The sequence below is a fragment of the Panicum virgatum genome, chromosome 2N, assembly GCF_016808335.1.
Source record: "Panicum virgatum strain AP13 chromosome 2N, P.virgatum_v5, whole genome shotgun sequence".
Taxonomy (NCBI): Eukaryota; Viridiplantae; Streptophyta; class Magnoliopsida; order Poales; family Poaceae; genus Panicum; species Panicum virgatum.
The window spans coordinates 49079850-49099740 of record NC_053146.1 but is presented as its reverse complement, the minus strand read 5'-3'; the positions used below and the strand labels follow the sequence as shown (position 1 = coordinate 49099740).

General features: G+C 43.7%; 1 long non-coding RNA gene and 1 pseudogene across 1 annotated transcript; both read left to right on the top strand.

Annotated features, from left to right (window-relative positions):
- Positions 1-19891, top strand: part of LOC120660924 — a 43061-nt pseudogene that overhangs the window by 17892 nt on the left and 5278 nt on the right.
- On the top strand, positions 7923-8963 carry LOC120660925. Its single transcript, XR_005669765.1, has 2 exons — positions 7923-8281; positions 8414-8963. It is a non-coding gene; the product is annotated as an uncharacterized LOC120660925 (long non-coding RNA).

The following is a 19891-nucleotide window of genomic DNA, read 5'->3' as shown; positions in this document are numbered from 1 at the left end:
TACTGTAGCACCTATGGCTAATCATGCACTAATTAGACTCAAAAGATTCGTCTCGTCGTGTACATTCAAATTGTGCAATTAGTTTTATTTTTTAACTATATTTAATACTCCATACATGTGTCCAAAAGAGAGGTAAAAATTTTTGGGCGAAAATTTTTGATAACTAATCGGACTCATAATTGTCAAACGATTGAACCTTGGGCTGTGACAATTAAAAAAGTTGGGGGCCCCTCATGGGTGGGGGCCCGGTGCGGCCGCCCACCCTGCACGTGGCCATCGACGGCCCTGGGTTTGTATTTTCTTTTGCATTTTTCTCATTTTCTCAATGCTCAAGCTGTTAAATTTCATGCTCGCTTGATTAGACTGGTTAATTGCTTGTGTTAATTAGTTCTTGCTCTTGCTAATGCTTTTTCCGCTGTTGCATATTTGGTCGACTAGTGTTGAGTAGCTTGATTAGTTTTTTCACAAAATGAACTTGCGCTCGTGTATGTGACCAGTTGAATGTTGAGCTTAATTTGTTGCTAGCAAATTAGCTTGCGCTCTTTGCTCCGAGTTTATAGTGCATGTTTTTACCAACGATATTACTCATTTTTGTTCCGCTTGGCTTTGAGCTATGCTTATTATTGTTGAATCATTGAATACTTGGTTACTGAAAATTTAATTTGGTGATAGCTTTTGGCCGAGTGAATTGTTTTACATTTGCTTCCACTTTGCATCAAGCTTTTCCTAATCGTTTTTAGGGTGAGCTAGTTGGTTTGTGTCACCTTGACGGTTAGAAGAGAGGCGCGTCGAGTTGAACTCGGGACATAGGCATTGTTCTGTTTGATATTTTTTAAAAGGTTTCCATTCACCCCATCTGATCACGCGTTTTGATCCTTCAACTTAGGTTAAGATTTTAAATTTGTCAACTTATCCCCTCCCCTTTCAGGCATACCAGCACTGATCCTTTCCACGGTTCGCCTACACAGCCGTTTACATCATTTACACTGGGTGTAAATGCTACTCGATGGGTAGTCGTGTAGGTCAATTAGTCGTGTAAAACCATTTCGACTGTTTAAAATGTCATTTAAACGGTCATATATTCTGACTATTTGCTAAATGGCGGGTAACCGGCCGTTCACCGTTTAACGTTTAGGCTAACATTGATCCTTTCGTATTCTTTCCTAATAACTAAAAGTGTAAAGAGGTCAATTAATGTTTCTAATAAAAAAAATGGAAAGAGGGTTTGAATAAAAGATACAATAGAGTTTGGATTAAGCCGTGACATGTGCTACAACATGATATACAGCATGACACAGGTGATGCAACCGTCGATAATGAGAGTCTTATTGGTGATTTCGTAAACTTAAAAGTCTGATAACTAGTGCACATACCCTCATCACCACCGGTTGAAAAGTGGCATCACCGCCAGTTTGGCCTCCCATTGGATTAGGGTCGACAGTGATAGGATGATCCATCACCACCGGTTCTTCACCTAGCGGTGCTGCCCTTTACACAAAACAAAAATAAAAAAAATGATGCTCCAGCCTGTGTGCCGCCGCCATCTCCCTGCATGCTCTGCGCGCCGCTATGGGCCTCGTGCAGCCCTTCACGTCACACCCGCTGCATCCGCCCCGCTAGGGCCTTGCCACAACTGCAGAGGCGATGCGGCGGCGGAGGATAAGCGACGGTGAGAGAAGCAGGGGACTTGTGGAGGAGAGGAGGCTAGTTAAGGGAGGACCGGTTGCCGCCGAGCCGCGCCGCGCCTAGATCTGCATGCCCTGCTACCCCTACCGGCCTCTGCTTGCCCTGCACTGCTCGGCGGGGAGGTGTGGTAGGGAGGGGAGGGGTAGGGAGGTACGTGAGGAGAAGGGAAGAGAGGTGAGGAAGGTGGGGAAGGAGAGGAAAAGGGAAGGGAGGGAGGCGGAGGAGGAGAGGAGCGGCGTGAGAGAGAAAGCATGGCGGAGGAGGGCAGTGGGGGAGGCAAGGGAAGGAGCTTGCGGGGGAGGAGGAGAGGGGAGGGAGGCGGCTAGGCGGGGAAGAAGGGGAGCGGTGTGTGGAAGAGAGAAAGATAGGAGCGGCGTGTGGAAATAAATGACTGGTGAAGGCATCACCGCCGGGTCTTATTACAACCCAGCGGTGATGGCCACCCATCATTGCCAGTTCATGTTACAATTCGACGGTGATAGACTATCACTGCCGGTTTGGTTGAAACCAGCGGTGATAATAAGGTGTTTGCGATGAACTATTTTAAAGTAGTGGATAATCCAATCTTTCAAAGGTACTCAGTGTGGTAGGCAGGGATGCATACACATACTTAATTATAGATAACTATAGTCTATAAGATGTACATGTGATGTGAGTTTGTGCGAATGTTCGGTTTGACAAAATATGTCACCTAGCCTTAATTATCATTGGCGGCTTCGGCGGGAGACAAATTGCTGTCGATATCTACTGAAATGTTGAACGCCGGTTATGCATGACAACTGTCCGGGGGTTTCAAGGAAAATGTTTGGAGAAGTAATGCAATTGAAGTACTGATGACTAGTAACGCCAATCTTGCCAAACCATTTACGGATAATCTAAACACCACACCTCGGATTCCAGCTGGTAATATATGTCCGGACTACTCCATGCCACAGTATACTATATATAAACACCAAATGATACCTATCTTTGCATTCTCACCAACAAGGAGCTCGCAGATCGATTTCCTGACCAATCAAGATGACGAGGAACCACATTTCGTACTGCATTCTGCTCGCGATCCTACACGCGGTACCGCTCGCGACTGGCGCCCTGGACCAAGGCGCGCTGCTGAGGCAGTTCATGGAGTCCCAGGCCCAGAGCGTGCGGCGGCGCGGAGGCGCCCCCCCCCCCCCCCCCCCCCCCCCCAAGATTGGTGTAAGTCTACTATAATACATATATAATGATAATTGTATAAATATAAAAATTAAAAAATACACTAATCTAGTGTAGATATAGAAAACTATTTTTTATTTATTACTTGTGTCAATATATTTTAACTACATATTTCACAAAGTATGATCTTTGAGTAATCATGATTATTTTTAGGTTTCTAGCTGATATAGTTTATTTGTATCTAACTTTTTAGATGTCATGGATAGTATAATAAACATATTCTTATGCCAACTTAACTCTGATTTTAAATATCCAAACATTTTCCTAGATTACTTTCGCCATCCCCTACTCCCGCATCGACGCCCCAGACCTTGCCACCCAGCGCTCGACACGTGGCCCCATCCTGACCCTATCTCGCAGCGTCCCCTTACTTTGTTAGGAATATATGATCCATGTAGCGCCCCTCACTCCTCTAGCCTCTTTTTTATGATCATCACTTAATAATATCAACACTTAAGACTGGCTCCATACAACAATAGTTTGCATCAAAATTACTTTTCGAGCAAGCAAGGAATCTAAGTCATAATCGGTATCTCACCCACTTACAAGCCTATTGTCCTAACAAAAAAGTCTATTATTGCACTAAAAACGTGTTCATTTTATCTCATCACTTAGTCCCCCGTCATTGAATCTTGGCTCTGCCACTGAGCGTGCCCTTGCCCGGCGAGACCGACCCTTGGGTCGACCCGGTCAGCAGCTTCGGCCACCTACCCACGGACTGCAAGACGCCCGAGGGCAGCAAGGAGGCCGACAGGATCACGGCGCTGCCCGGGCAGCCGCCGCGCGTCAACTTCGAGCAGTACGCTGGGTACGTGACGGTGGACGACGAACACGGCCGCGCGCTCTTCTACTACTTCGTCGACTCCCCCTACGACGACGCTTCCAAGCCCCTCGTTCTCTGGCTCAACGGAGGTATATACTCCCTATGTTCCAAATTATAAGTCATTTAAAAATTTTTTGAGAGTCAAACCATCTAAAAGTTTGACCAAAATTATAAAGAGAAACACAAAAATTTATGATATCAAATAGGTATACTATAAAAATATAGCTAACAAAGAATTTAATGATACTTAATTGGTATCATAAATGTTATTATCTTGTTATATAATTTTGGTCAAACTTGAAAACTTTGACTCTTTGAGATTCTTGAAATAACTTATAACTAGGTGGGCCACCCGCGCGTTGGCGTGGCTAGATATGTTATAAGGTTACATCCTTTATTTTCTATTGTAACTTTATGCTTTTTAAGCTATGAGTAGAAACTATATTTTTTACATATAATTTTTAAATATTGAAACATCCTATCTCATTTATGTAAACATACTGAAACGTGTTGCAGCGAGACACGTTGAGTTTATTACTGTTTGCCCTGATGGGTCCGTCTTTAGCTGCATTCGGTCATGGCGACACCGCTACATACTGCAGGTCTGCAGCCGCGCTTGGCACCCAGCTAGATGAGGAACGGTTCGTACGTGGTCCACAGAAATAGTTTGAGTCCGTTTGCATGTAGGATATATAATGCGGAGGCCGCGGCCGGGCGTCGAGATGACACCAGTTCACGGCGCCATCGTTGTTGGTTAAAGGGTATTTTTGACTAATTTTATTATAATGGCAGTGGTAGGTAATTTACCTGGCTAATAAGATAAGGGGTATTTTTGACTAATTATATTATAATAGCAGTGGCGCAATATAATGCGGAGGCCGTGGCCGGGCGTTGAGATGACACTAGCTCGCGACGACATCGTATTGTTGGTTAAGGGGTATTTTTGACTAATTTTATTATAATGACAGTGATGGGTAATTTACCTGGCTAATAAGATAAGGGATATTTTTGACTAATTATATTATACTAGGAAAGATGTACGTGCCACAGGCACATATTTAATTTTTCTTCAATCAAGCAATGATATTATTTATTTTCTTTTCAAAAATAATACACATCTTTTTTCTTTTATAAAACAATAATGTCAATTAATATCCTTCCAAAACCATCAAGCAATGATGCCATTTAATTTTTTTCTAAAAATAATACACGTCTTTCTTTTCCTTCCATGAACAATGATGACAATTATTATCTCTCTAAAAGAAAAAATATCATGAATTATGGGTGAACGCATGTGCAAAGGAAAGTATGTGTATACTAAAAGAATGTAATATGTTAATACACGTCTTTATTTTCCTTTCATAAACAATGATGTCAATTATTATCCTTCCAGAAGAGAAAATGACGTGAATTATAGGTCAATTTATGTGTAAAGAAAAGTATATATGTGCTAAAGGAAAGTTCATAAAATATAAATTACACGAACTGAATGCCAGCAATGTGATGATTTGATTCACCTCTATCACGATTGGCAAGTACTCCGATGACCATCATGAAGTTATACTCCGATGACCATCACAAAGTTATTGCGGAGTCCAGCATCAATGAGTTTGGCACCTATTGTTTGGTCAAAATCCGTTACAACGCGTAGGAATCTAATACGACTTTTAAAAAATTACTATTTACATACCTAATACCCAAATCAATAATAATTCATACAAAAATTTAAAATTCAAACTTATAAATCCATAAGATATATCTCCCTTGTGAAGAACGGATCAAACGAATACCTCGGGATCATAGGGCTGATAGAAGCAACAACCACGATCAAGCCGACTCGTGAACCATGTGACATCTCAAGGGCATCAACCATGTTCTACTACTACTACCAAGAATTTTTGGAGTTGAAAGGAATGCGCCTGCACTATGTGTGACACATGAATGCTATTACCTGTATATATATGCACAGGGAGCCACCTGCATCAATGGCAAGTATAATGATAGAAAACATGGTTGGCTAATCTGTTTCCTTAATTGGTGGGACAAATATTGGAAGGTTAACACAAATCCGACCTCCTATCCCTACATAGCCGGTCAATCCCTTGCTAATATGTTTCCTTAATTGATGAGGCAAATATTGAAAGTATATCAAACATAAAAGGAAGGATAATCACCTCACAACCAAAAGAAAAAAAATAGAGAGATTTTAAGATGTCGAACAAGTTTTACCAAAATATCATTGTCGCTTGGTATACAAACAATGGAAAGTAATAAGTCTTACCAAAATATTATTGTCGCCTGGTATACAAATAATGGAAAGTAATAAGTGGGTACAAGAGTGGGTAGATGAAAGTGCTTGGTGTAAAAAGTATTAGGATTTTAGTAGAAACATTTTGTTTCTATAAAAAATAGGTCTCCACCCCCTTTCGTCAAAACTCTGGATCTGACAAGTGGGTCCTCCGTGAGAGGTAAGGTGGGCCTAATTTTAGTGAAAATTATTTTCAATTGTTTTAACTTTTATAGTATAGATAGATAATGGCAGTGGTGGGTAATTTAAATTTATCTTATTTTCTCCGATTAATGTGAGAATTTCTAGGCCTTGAGAGCGAACGTGAGGCTCCGTTTGTTGGCCACTTTCGTCAAAACTCCGGCCCAAGCCTCCCGGCGACGGGTCTCCACTCCGCTCCGTCAGAAATTGACCTTTTTTTTACAGAATTTAGATCACAATATAACACGTCGAGATTTACCTCAATACCACTGACGTGAAGAAGGCGATCCACGCTCAGATCAACACAGATTGGTCAATTTGCAAGTAAGCAGTCATAACCGCCTCACCAGCTCTGGGATCTTTTTGCAAACCCATCGACAGTTCGACCTGATAGCTTCTGCAAATTTGTCAGTGACTACTTGCCATGGAAGGACGCCCCGATGACCATGGTGCCAACGCTCTCATGGCTTGTGGCCACCGGATTAAGAGTTTGGGTGTACAGGTAACGTGCCCATCATTCCCATCTGTGCTTCTGCCAACAGGGCGAGCTGAACTGGAAAAAAAAAGGAACCAAGTGATTCAACTGTTATTTGGCAATGATCGAATAACTGTTTCTCAGTGGCGACATGGACGACGTTTGCCCGATTACTGCGACGAGGTACTCCGTCAATAATCTCAATCTGACCATCCGCAAGCCATGGCGACCCTGGTACACCCCTGCCAACGAGGTAATTGACGCAAAAATATTTATATTTAGTTTTAGGATCGAAGACGTAGCACGACTTTTATTATTCTATTCGTTCCAAATTATAGGTCATTTTGGCAAATCTGGATATATAATTTTTACCATGTATCGAGACATAGTGTTTATCTAATACATAGCAAAATCAATGTATGTAGATTTGCAAAACGATCTACAATTTGAAACGGAGAAAGTATAATCTGATTTATCACAATCTTTTCGTAGGTTGGAGGCTATATTCAGCAGCACGAGGGAGGATTTACGTTTGCATCCGTGAGGGGAGCTGGCCACATGGTACCCAGTTTTCAGCCCAAGAGATCGTTGGTTCTCTTCTACTCGTTCCTAAAAGGCGTGTTCCCACCTGCAGTTCCATTGCGGCAGCCGTGAGAAGAGCTGGTTTTACGCAAGTCCAGACTCAAGATAGAAGATATAATAAATAAAAGTTTAAAATGTACCTAGGATTCTTAAACTTGACCACTTCAAAAGTATATTTTTGGATGCATAAAATTTTTAAGTTATTTGCCGCAGGTCCATTACTTATTCATGTGGGCAAGCATTGGTACGCTGACCGTACGTCTCCTGTCTCATCTATCTTCATCCTCTCTCTCATTGTCTCCAATCCAATGGCGCAGCACAAGCCGTCCGTGCCGCCCTAAGACCCACAAACCTCGACCAGATGCGCACCCACCGTGTGACCGGACATGACGCGCCTTTAATGCAACACAACTGCTTCATGCCTGCCAATGCATTCAGACTCCGGCTGTTTGCACTCATGATACTATATATTTATTTTTTTTTAAAATACATTTTATTTTAGTTATCAAGATTCTCTGATTATATTATTTTTTTCACACCCAATTATTTTCTATATTTCTACTCTATACTAATTATCAGTCATGGAACCCACGTGTTAGAATTTCTTTTTTTTAACCCCCACTCCCTGCTCCCAGCTTGCCATCACTGCTCACCTACTCCTCCCTGCTTCGGCGGAGGGCTGCTCTCCTCCTCCCTCCTCCAAGCGGCGCCGCGCTCGCCTTCGTGCAGCGCGGATCTAGCACCCTCTCCTCCCTTCTCGCCACCACTGGCCTCGAGCTCCGTGCGGACTGCTCTCCTCCTCCCTCCCCTGCGGCGTGGCGACGGTGGGCGCGGGCGCAGGCGGCGTGTGGCGGGCGCGGTCGGGTCTGCGCAAGCTCGAGCTCGGCTGCCGCGTGGCCAGCGGAGCTCCGCCTCCGCGCTCGCCTTCGGGCTCCACCACCGCGCTCCGCCTCCGCGGTCTTGCCACGCTCCGTTCGTCCTCTGCGCAGGAAGCAGCAGCTCCCGAGGCGAGGTGGGACCGTCGCGGGGCATAGCAAAGGCCTGGGAGCCCGCTAGATTTGGCGTAGCACGACGCGTCCTCTTCTTCGGCGCAGCTCTCCCAGTAGCGCGGTGCAGCCGGATTTACGCTATATGCATTTTGCAGGGAGCTGTACCGTATGCCGGTGCAGACAGCCTCGAACTGTACTAGTGTTGCCCTCTGCAATGCCCCAGGCGAGCATGAACATGGCGACCACGGACATCGTACGGGCCTCCGAGCGCCGCTGATGTCGCGGCCTCCACAATGGCGCCCGCGATCACTGTGGCGTCCAGCAGGTCACCGGTGAGTACTTTGTCAAGCTTGGGTGAGTCAAGCTTGGTCACCCGCTCCTCCAGCTCATCTCGCAATGCAGAGCACCCTGAGCCTCTGGAGCACGAGGAGGCCCGGGCCTTGTGTGATTGCGGGTGCATTTTACTCTAAATAAAATTTATCACTGTGTCACGAGTGTTCGAACAGTCTCTAACAAGTGTTTTCCCCCTTCAACAACATATGTATGCTACCTTTTTTTCCCCCTTCGGACACACCCGCTCATGTTAGCATGGAGAAAAGGAAATTATCTTTTTCTCGATGTCTTAATGGTACCATCTTCCTGTATAAATAAATATTATTGCAGTGAAATATGTAATATGTATAGCGCTTGAGTTTGTTTAAGCTATTTGATAAGGCAGTAGCGGACCCAGGACTTCTTTTAAGCCTGAGCCAACTTATTGACTCCAGCGTTTTTTTCTTTTTTATATTTTTTAAAAATAAAAATTTCAAAAATATATATCCGTTTTGAAATATTTCAAAAATACCCCTCAGTCGCCCCCCATAGGGCGACAGGCCTTAAGCGTAATTTTTTTTCTTCAAATTCGCAACGAGGTCCCTGGAAAAAAAGGGTCTGTCGCCCGTTGGGGGGGCGGGGCGACAGGGTCCCCTCCTCCTATATAAGCCCTGGTCGCCATATGCCGCCATTCCCTTTATCATTTGAGCCAAAAAAATTCAGGAAAAAAGAGAGGGGTGAGGAGAAGAAAAACGGCGAAGCTCTGCCGAATTGCGTACTTGTGATCTACCGTTAACTTCCGTATGAATCCATTGATATTGTATAACAATTAAATTTAATTAGCGGATTAGCTGAATTAGATTTGGTGCTTTAGAACACTCGTTTAGTATTACAATTTCAGTACTATTACATACTTGTTTTTAAATTAATTATAAATTAGAATAGAATTATGAAAGTATCTTATTGATATTGCAGCATAAGGCAATGACTGCCTCCAATTGTGGAGGATTTTCATGGACCGAAGAAAAATCTAGTATAATACTTGATATCATGACTCATCTTGTTATCAGTAAGAAGTTGAATCCGTTAGCGGATGGTACGATAGAGATGGTGTTGTCCAAAGTAGTAGAGTTTAAAGATTTCACATTATTTCGAGGTATTACGACGCAAGATGTAAAGGGACACCTGCTAGAACGTCGGAAGATATACATGAGAGTATGTGAACTAGTGAATCATTCTAATATCATTGGATTCTTACAAAGTTCTTGTAAGATATGGATGCGGCCAGAGGTGTATGAGATGCACATTAAGATAACTCTCATTCAGTTGTAATCCCGTCCGTCATTTCGAATCCATATTTATGAAACAGTAACATTTTTTTTAATTATATGCTAGGATTACCCCGAGGACACGGAGTTGATTAACAAAACGATACCAAATTTCCATAAATTGGTATGTATCTTCGGTGGACTTATGCCGTAAACTAGACGAAGGAGGCGGATAAGATCTTCGGGTGATAGTACTTGGCCTGCGCAAGAACAGATGCCCGGAGATTCGTCGAGTCATGCTTCAGCACCTCAACCACCAACTTGTGTTAACTGGGATGACGACATGGATGACTTCATGCCCCCCAAACCATGGCCTCGAACACATGATGTTCCTCCCCCTGTACATGAATCTAGAATCAGAAAGGAGACAAAGGGAAAGACAAGAGGTTCGTCAAGTCATGTTGCACCACCTGCAGCACAAATTTGTGTTAACTGGGATGACGACATGGATGACTTCATGCCCTTCAAACCATGGCCTCCAACACATGATGTTCCTCCCCTGTACATGAACGTAGATCCAGAAAAGAGAGAAAGGGAAAGCCAAGAGGTTCGTCGAGCCATAGTACACCACCTGCAGCACCACCATCTGTCAATTGGGATGACGACCTAGATGATTTCATGCCATGATCTATAACATATGATATTCATTGGTTTAAGATGTATTCGCATTTAGTATTGTTAATGTTGTATTATGCTTGTATGTATGTCTCGTACCAAACTTGCATTCACTGGACATGTACATAATGTCGAGTTTGAATTGTACTTAGTCGTAACGGAGCATCGAAGTATAAACATACCATCAATTGTATGTAATGGAAAATACGAGAGTGATCAGAGGCGAACGTTGAAGTGTATAAAAAGCACTAGGGCGTCGGACCCTCTTAGCCCTCTGCTGGGCACGGAAATGGCCCTCGGAGCTTTTCATGTGACTAAAATACTATAAAGCACACATTTAATTAATATAACGATAAGAAATAAGGACTAAGAAATGCATTACATAATGTGAACCATCAAATTTTACATCATAATACAACGATAATGAAACACACATCACACATGCAGTGGCTGGAGTGGTCCTCGACAGGTCCGTCGTCCTCGACAGAGAGACTGCTTTGAAGGTGAGCTGGAGTGGTTGCCGTATTGTCACATCTTTTTGAAATGGTGGAAGGGCACTGCTATTGGGTCACGTATGTCTGGGCAAAGAATGCGACATTTGGGAAACCCGTGATCGCCGTGCTGAGCAGTGGCAACCTGTGATCTCGTACTCGCAGCTAGATACACTGTGGTTCCTATTTTGAGCTATTCGAGCGTGTAGTCGTCATCATCGTCGGCAGGATCTCGGCCGCTAACTCCTACCGCACCTAACTTGTCCTTCATTAAATCACAGGAAAAAATCGCAAGAACTTCCCTTATTTCACGAGCATTATGGAACCCACAAACATAATAAGTTCACATCAATAGTATGTATAGAAACAAATGACAAGTAAACTAGCACAATCATAAACATCGGATACAAATAAGCGGTCCACAGCTATCTCATTATAAATAAACATCAGAGATACAAACATCAGATATATCTAACCACCCCTAGGGCGTCGGACCCTCTTAGCCCTCTACTGGGCACGGACATGGCCCTCGGAGTAGGTGAGAACATCCGGAGACCTCACCTGTCGCTCAGGACGCGCAAGGGGCTGCGGTGTCTGCTGTTGAGAGATCCCAAGTGGTGCTCCTCCTAGCTATAAATACCCCCAAGACATCGGGGTCACCTTGCGCGGCAGGCTCTTCTGGACTCAAGCTGTCGAAGTCGTCTAAGGTGAATGTCTCGTTATCTGGTCGAAAAGAGGAAGAAGAAGGTCCGGCGCCCGCATCGGGGTAGAATCCTACGCAAAAAATGTGGATGTTAGCGTACGCTCGTATATTTTGTCATGACATGTAGAAACCGAAATACGAAACATAAACTAACCTGTGTAGACCGGTATCTGTGGCCCCGGTACCATCCCTGGATACGGTCCGCCAACTGGTGCTATCCCTCTAAACATTCCAGTATGGCCGAACGCAGTAGCTGGATCGTATCCTGTATGTGATATTAGTAAATATGTAGGAACACTTGATCTAATTTTAAAGAGATATGTACGTTACCTGCACTTGGGAAGAACTGCGACGTCGGCCCGTGCACGGTCGACGGACACGGGAACGACGACGAGGCCTGGGACGACCCGTGGCTGTCTTCATACTGCACACGGCTTTCCAAGTTGTGCACTACCTGACGCAACTGATCACGCTACGTCGACCATGCCTCTGTCTGCTCAAACTAGGTCATTGGGGATCCGGCACGTACCCTCGTCAAGTAAGTCGAGCAGTCCGTCTCCATCATGTTGCAAAGGCGAAACTGCATCCATTCAGTAAAGGTACAGTTACAAACACACGAATTATCTATGAATATGATTATATATATATATATATATATATGTAAATATGATCAAGAGACTTACCGCACCAGCTAGTGCCTCCACGTGGTGCCGGGCATAGCCATCCTGAGGCCTCGCCTGGTGTGGCTGCGGGTGAGTGTCAACAAAAACCAGACGAGCCCGAGTCCGGGGTAAGCCCTAAAGGAGCTGTCTGTGTGTGGTCCTGTTGGATGGACCAAGTGCTCGTCTGCCTGTTCCCATTGGTCCACCCACGGCTGGATCTTGGTGAGCCAATCATCAGAGCACGGCAAGCCACTCCTTGACAACCTACAAAGTGGACCACGAAGAATCGTTAGATTCGACACGAATGTATGAGCCAAGTTCATTCATAATTACCTGTGGTCCTGGCGACTGACACACTCCAACGCGGTGGGCACCGGAAACTCCTGGCGCTGCCCAAACTGTCTACTGACTCTCCAGGGTCAATATGCCTCAACCGCGATGTCATAAACCAGGACGGCGGAAGTAAGCCACAGGCTCGCATTCGCGGAACAGTGCGAAGAGAGGCCTGCTGGTGCACGGGTAGCCACAGCCTCTGGGCTGTAAGGCTCCCAGACAACGTCCTTGGGCGTCAGCATGTCGAGCTCCGAAACAAACTCAGGATATGCGCGTCTAACCTGCGCATGCGCCCAGGACCTCTGCATTCGGAATGAGTAACATTAAAAGTGCGCTAATGCATCATGTAACAATGAATAACAAAATTAGATTTATTGCGAACGTAACTGACGCCAGATCCAGATAGTTCCCATAGTGGGGGCCGTCCTCCTCGTCGCCGTACATGCCCCCGTGGTAAGGCTCGTGGCTAACCATGGGCCGACCAACGGCTAGCCTCTCGTACGATCAAAGCTGTAGCAGTAGTGGGCACCCTGCCAGGATAGCGTTCCCATGTGTCTTCATGCAGCAATCGCAGAGTCCACGGTAAGTGGCTGCAAGTACCGCCTCACCCCAGCTGTAGGGCGGTACGTCCTCGTCCCCATCCGCAATCTCCCGTGCATACGGAAGGAGAATCCTATCGACCGAATTGCCATGAGTGTTGTTGAATATGATGTAACCAAACAACCAAAGTAGGTACGCCTCCAACGATCTGGTCACACTGTACTCGTCGACATCCGCAGCCAACAGGGCAGGCTGCATAAATAATTAAGATTAATGGTTTCAACTGACAATGGAACATGTGAATTGTAACAATTAAATTTATATATGGAATGAATACGTACTGTAAACTGTAGGAACCAGGTCTTCGATGGACCTACTGCTCGCGGGTGCGGGTTGATCGGACCTGCTTCTTCCACGCGGTCAACCAGGGCAAAACGAGCCTCCAGGTCATCCTTCCACGAGGCCGCCACCACACGCGGACCTACAGCCTCCCCGACGATAGGGAGGCCGAGGAGGTAGGCCACGTCCTGCAGCGTAGGAGTCATCTCCCCACACGGGAGGTGGAACGTGTGTGTCTCCGGCCTCCATCTGTCAACGAGCGCCGTCAGGAGGGATCGGTCGAGCTGAATAGGCCCAACCTCGACAAGATGGCTCAGAGTCAGTAGACCGGCCTCACGTAACCTGCAATAAACAAAATTGTCTAAATAAAGGAATACCGACGAATACATAAGTGATAAACAATAATATTTCATTACATACCTGTCACACCAATCGTGGTGTATAGAGATCGCCTCCCCGGGTGGATGAGGACGTAGCACCTCTAGGGCTCGGTGCTCAACAGCTGCAAAGTAAGACCTGTGGCTCGAGTCGATAACTGGGTCTAGCAAGGAGTCCATCTCCATACCTGCATTTTCAAAAATATATGAGAACACATAGGTACATATATGTTTCATACAAACTGGACACATATGCACAATAATATTTCATTACATACCTGCAATATTTCATTACTACATATTACAAATAATGAAATACAATTGTGGATCATGGCACCGAATGCCTTCCACGAGCAATTCTCGCCGATGCTCGTCTGAACGTAGGAGGTGCTCCATCTCTGGGATTTCCGGAAGGACCACCGTCAGCAGCATCGTGAAGTGCATTCTGAGGACACTTCTTGTAGTTGTGACCCAATGCTCCACATTGGCTGCAACGCTTTTGTGCCTTGCTTGCTTCCGACTCGTCCATACCATTCCGAATACGATGTGTCTGACGGCGGCCTTTGCCTTTCTTAGTGGCTGGATCAGGAATAAACATCTTATTCTCATTATCCTGAGTGAAAGGCCCCACAATTCCAATCCCGTATACCTCATGTCCCCAGGTGGATACAGCTACTTCCTTGCTGAAGTAAGGTGAAACAAATACTCCTGGCTGCAACGCAGACTCTGCACATGCCGCAATGAGATGGGAGCATGGCAAATGCAATAACTTAGGCTTCATGCAGGAGCAGAAGGCTTTGCCATCTACTGTAATCAAACTCTCCTGTACCACCCTATCTCTACTGATACCACGACCACTTCTATCCTTGCATAGAACATCAAATCTATGCTCCATTATATCTGTCGATATGACGCGATGCAGTTTGGCCTTTTCAATCTTCTCTTGCATATATTGTGTCACTCTTTTGCAAAACTTAATTTGGGGGTTGCTGATGTTTATGCTTGCAGCCGTGTAACGCTCTCTGAAATACTTCATGCACCCATACATGATGAACTCAACAATTCCCACAAGAGAAAAGGCACGACAAGAACGCATAACCATATTGAAACACTGCATGGTTCGTTGTCTGAATACCATACCGTATTCCGTTGGTATCATACAGGAATGACCATTTCTCCTTAGGTACAACTCGAATCTAGTGTGAAAATGGCTTCTCAATTGAATCCCTAGCCTCTGCAGCCTGACTCGTGCCTGCTCCTGATGCCTTTACCTTCACTAGCTCTGCAGTCAACTGATCAAGCATCTGCCATAATGCATTGAATTTTCTCTGTTGATTTTGGGTGCACAACCTCTTAAACAGGTTCTTAAGATCCTTGTTCTTGAAGTGGTCATAGAAGTTTGCACCCATATGCCTAATGCACCATCTGTTTTGGATATCGGGCCACAATGGAGGCGTTGTCGCAGTTTCACGTTGCAATTTCAGTATTGATTGCAGCAGACCTGCATGCCTATCACTAATAAGGCACACATCTGGACGTGCAGCAACAACATGAATCTTCACTGGTTCAAAGAACCAATACCAACTGTCTATATTCTCATTCTCAACAAATGCAAATGCGAGCGGAACTATTTGGTTATTGCAATCTACACCGATTGCGGTGAGTATCTGACCTTTATACCTTATAGTAAAAAATGTGCCATTAATGCAGATCACCGGAAGACAAAACTGAAATGCTCTAACACAAGCACCTATGCAAAAGAAGGCTCGTTGCATAATTCTTTGTCCTCTAGTCACGGTTGGTACAAGGTATGTGTCATAAAAGCTTCCAGGATTTCTAGCAGCAACCTGGGATAACATACGAGGTAGGTTATCATATGATGCCTCGTATGTGCCGAACCGCATCTCGAACACCCTTTGTTTAGCCCGCCATGCCTTCAAATAACTGATGGTGTACTGGTAAGTCTGCTCAATGTGTCGAATAATCATTTTTGGCTCATAATTTAGGTTGTCCATAATAAACCCATACATTTGCTTTGCAACAAAGTCGCAAGATATATTGCGATGCGAGGGAAGAACTTCTGACAACAAACAAGTGTGCTTTGTCACAATGGAATATTTCCAGTTTGACTTCCATTTTCCTTTGAATGTATGTACTCGCCATGGACATCCATCATTCACACACTTCACCTTATATTCTTTACTGCCAGACTTTACGACTCTGAATTCTCGTTTCAATGATATTGCCCATAGTCTCACAGCATCTTTTACGGCTTCAATGTTTGGATATGTTGTACCTTGCACTACCTCATTCCCTCTGTACTCCCACTCCTGATTTTGTACATCTTCTGCGACATGACTGCCAAAACCATGCTCCTTCCACTCTTTTGGCAATGAGTACTGCTCATCATCAGATGAGCCCTCATATTCTTCCATCTCTATTGCGGTTTGGTCTTCTGCCTCCATTTCGTCGACAATGCTATGTATCCTCTCTCCCTCATCAGCAAGGCCCTGTGGTACCATGTTTTGGTTCTTTGTCGCTTCTGACTCATCTTGCTCAACATAATTGGTCTCTCTTCGAATACTCGGAGTTCCTTGATCTGCACAATGTTGGATTTCATTTTGTGTCTTCTCCCGGATTTGAACAAGAATGGCCAGAGGCCACCCACGCTCTAGAGCTGCTTGCAGGTACTTCTGCCAGTCATCAGTGCTATGTATCATCATCAATTCCCATAATTCACTTTCTACCTCCCAATTAACAAGAGACTGGACGGTGATCACATGTGTCAACGGATCAACACGGAACCCACGCTGCAGCCACTTATATATGGAACCAAAACTCCTTTCTAGTGGTTTATCTATGGCGCTAGATATGCACTTAAAGGCAGAAAGATCTACTCCATTTGGCCCATACATAACATTGTAGTCACCATAAAATATTTGAAACTGCATCTTGCTCGACATATCTGTATATCACATAATACTTATCGAGTTATACTCTTTACTTCACTACTTTATTTAATAATCCGTAAAAACTAAGTATGAAATTCAACTACAACGTATAAGTATTCATAACTACGTGATGACACTCAAATTCTATACTGCATATGCCAAATTCTATTCTAAATCATAATTAATTTATAAACACGTCTCTAATAGTACTGCAATTGTAATAATAAATGCGTAGTACTAATTTTCTAAACTAATTTACTACTACGTGACTACAAACTAAAGTATCATTAAACTCCTACTTAAATGGTTCTACTATAGCAATAATTAAATTAAATTACTCACCCCTACTTAAATTACTCCTACTTAAATGCGTAGTACTTAAATAAAAAATTATATAAACTAAATGTACTAACCTGCAGATCACAAGTGCTGAATCCGGCAGGGTTTCGCCGCTTCCCTTCTCCTCACCTCTCTTTTTTTTTCTGCATTTTTTGTGGAATTTTCGGGCTCAAATGAGGAGGGAGGGGGGGTTGAAACTTATATAGGGGGGTTGCCCCGGTCGCCCAGGGGGGCGACAGGCCCCCTGCCGCGCCCGTGGGCCGGGCCCAGCGGTCGCCCGAGGGGGGGGGGGCGACAGGCCTCCTTTTTTTTCAGGGACATCGTTGCAAATTTGAAGAAAAAAATTACACTTAGGGCCTGTCGCCCCCATCCTGTCGCCCTATGGGGGCGACCGTGGGATATTTTTGAAATATTTCAAAACGGACATATATTTTTGAAATTTTTATTTGTAAAAATATAAAAAAGAAAAAAACGCTTGACTCCACCATGTCTACTTATTGGGCTGCAGCGTTTTGTGTTGGGCTGCCAACAGCCCATGACATTTTTCACTGGGGTTAGGATAAGGGAGCTCGGGCCGATGCCCAGGCTCACCAGGTCTTGGGTCTGCCCCTGTGATAAGGCGATATCTCCATTTAGGTTTTCACAACTAGGGAGGCTAGACATTAGCCCTCATGACATGCACTAGAAGAATAAATATTCTAAAAGTTCTAACAAAATTCAGAAAATTCTGTCATCAAACTGGTAGACTCTAATCATCGTAACCATCTTAATATTACTAACTGATGCTTCTTTTGAAAACTATACATTAACCCAATAAAAACCAGTAGGAAAAATATAGACCGTATCTTAAAATTTCTAAAAATAAAAAACATTCAACCATCAATGCAGTAGACTCAAATTATCATAGCCATTGGTTTTACTATATTTTCTAAAAAGTTATCCACCTTTGATAATATAAAAATAGTCTAAATAACCAATTAAATCTATATCTAAGTTACCCGCCTATATCATTACGAAAATAGTCTAAAACAAATTCTAAATCTATATATAAATTACCCACCTCTCATATTATGAAAAATAATCTAAAGTAACATCTATGTCACTATAAAAATAACTTAAATAACCCTTAAAATTTGTATCTAAATTACCCCATATAAATCATTATTAAAATTAACCTGAAGCAACCCTAAATCCGAATCTAGATTATCTACGTACGTTGATATGAATTGTGCTAACTCTAACAAAATGTGCTAGAAAAAATATAAATAAATCCTATAAATTCTTATAAAACCCAGAAACATAATAACATCAATCCGGTAGACTCCAATTTTAATCTCATAGCCATTGAGTCTATTATATTGTACAAGATGTTATCCACCTCTAACACTGTGAAAATAGTCTAAAATAATCCCATAAATCTATGCCTATGTGTTGATGCCAAAAATTTGCAAGTACAAATTTGGGAAATAAATTGTGCCGATGGAGATTTTTAGAAAGGCCGCTGGCCCAATCACCAGGAGTAATAGAAAGCCTGGTCAGAGCTGACGCCAGCACAATTTAGGTGCGGTCAAGGTTGGTCAAAGGTGGCGCAGCGGCAAGCCCAGACACGGACGAGGGGATGATGCCATCAAAAGATCCAGGAGTCCCATTTTTTTTTGGAAAGTATCTTGTCAATATAGTAGATTTAGTTATTTTCTTTCAGATCAAGCCTGTTTAGTCATATCAGGCTAGGAATCTTAGCATCAGGTTATAAATAGAAGACATGAGGATTTTGTAAAAGAACGACCATCAGTCAGTACAACTTATTTTTGACGTCACGCCAAAATTCTAGTAGTAGGAGTAGAATAAAACTCGACATATCCTTTGGTAAATGGGCGTGCATCGATTAGGTCTGACATCCGGTTTACTAGTAAGTATCATCTTTATCTGATTTGCTAAGCTTTAATTACTGGCGCATCGTTGTAATTTCATTTAGTTTGTCTACCAGTTATTGATTTCTTTTAATTGCTCATAAGACTGTCTCGGTTAGATCCGATCTGTTATATATTTTTATTAGGTTTCACAATTTATCCAACGATGATTACAAATCTAGTTGTTATCTAATATTTATTTAGTAGAATCTTGGAAGACGATAGGTTTAGTGATCCTCTTTTTATATTCAACGGCCAAATACTGTATCGTGTCATAGTCAATCTTATCTACTAATTCTTTTGGTTTAGTCTTGTCATTTCAGACTATCTTGGTTAGTTCTGATCTTTGAGTGGTATGATCAAGCTAGGCTCGTTGGTTCGATTCACCCTGTCATGGCTAAGGCTGGACGAAAAACTTGTGGCTCGGTAGCTCGGCTCATTAGTAGCTCGGATTGTTAGGAAATATTAGCGAGCCAAAATGAGCGGCTCAACCTTCTAGCCCAATTAAGATTTGGCACATTTAAATCAGTCCACTTCACAATTCATCCCCTAGGCCCCAGCTCTCTCTCTCTAGTTCTCTCAACCCTCTCATCTCCCTCCCGTGATGCCTAGACCTGGGCATCCTCCGGGCCGGGTCGGGTTCGGGTCGGGCCAAAAAAAACCCGGTGTTTTTTCTATCGGCCCGTGCCCGACCCGACCCGGTGGCCGGGCCGTAAAATTGAGCCCGCACCCG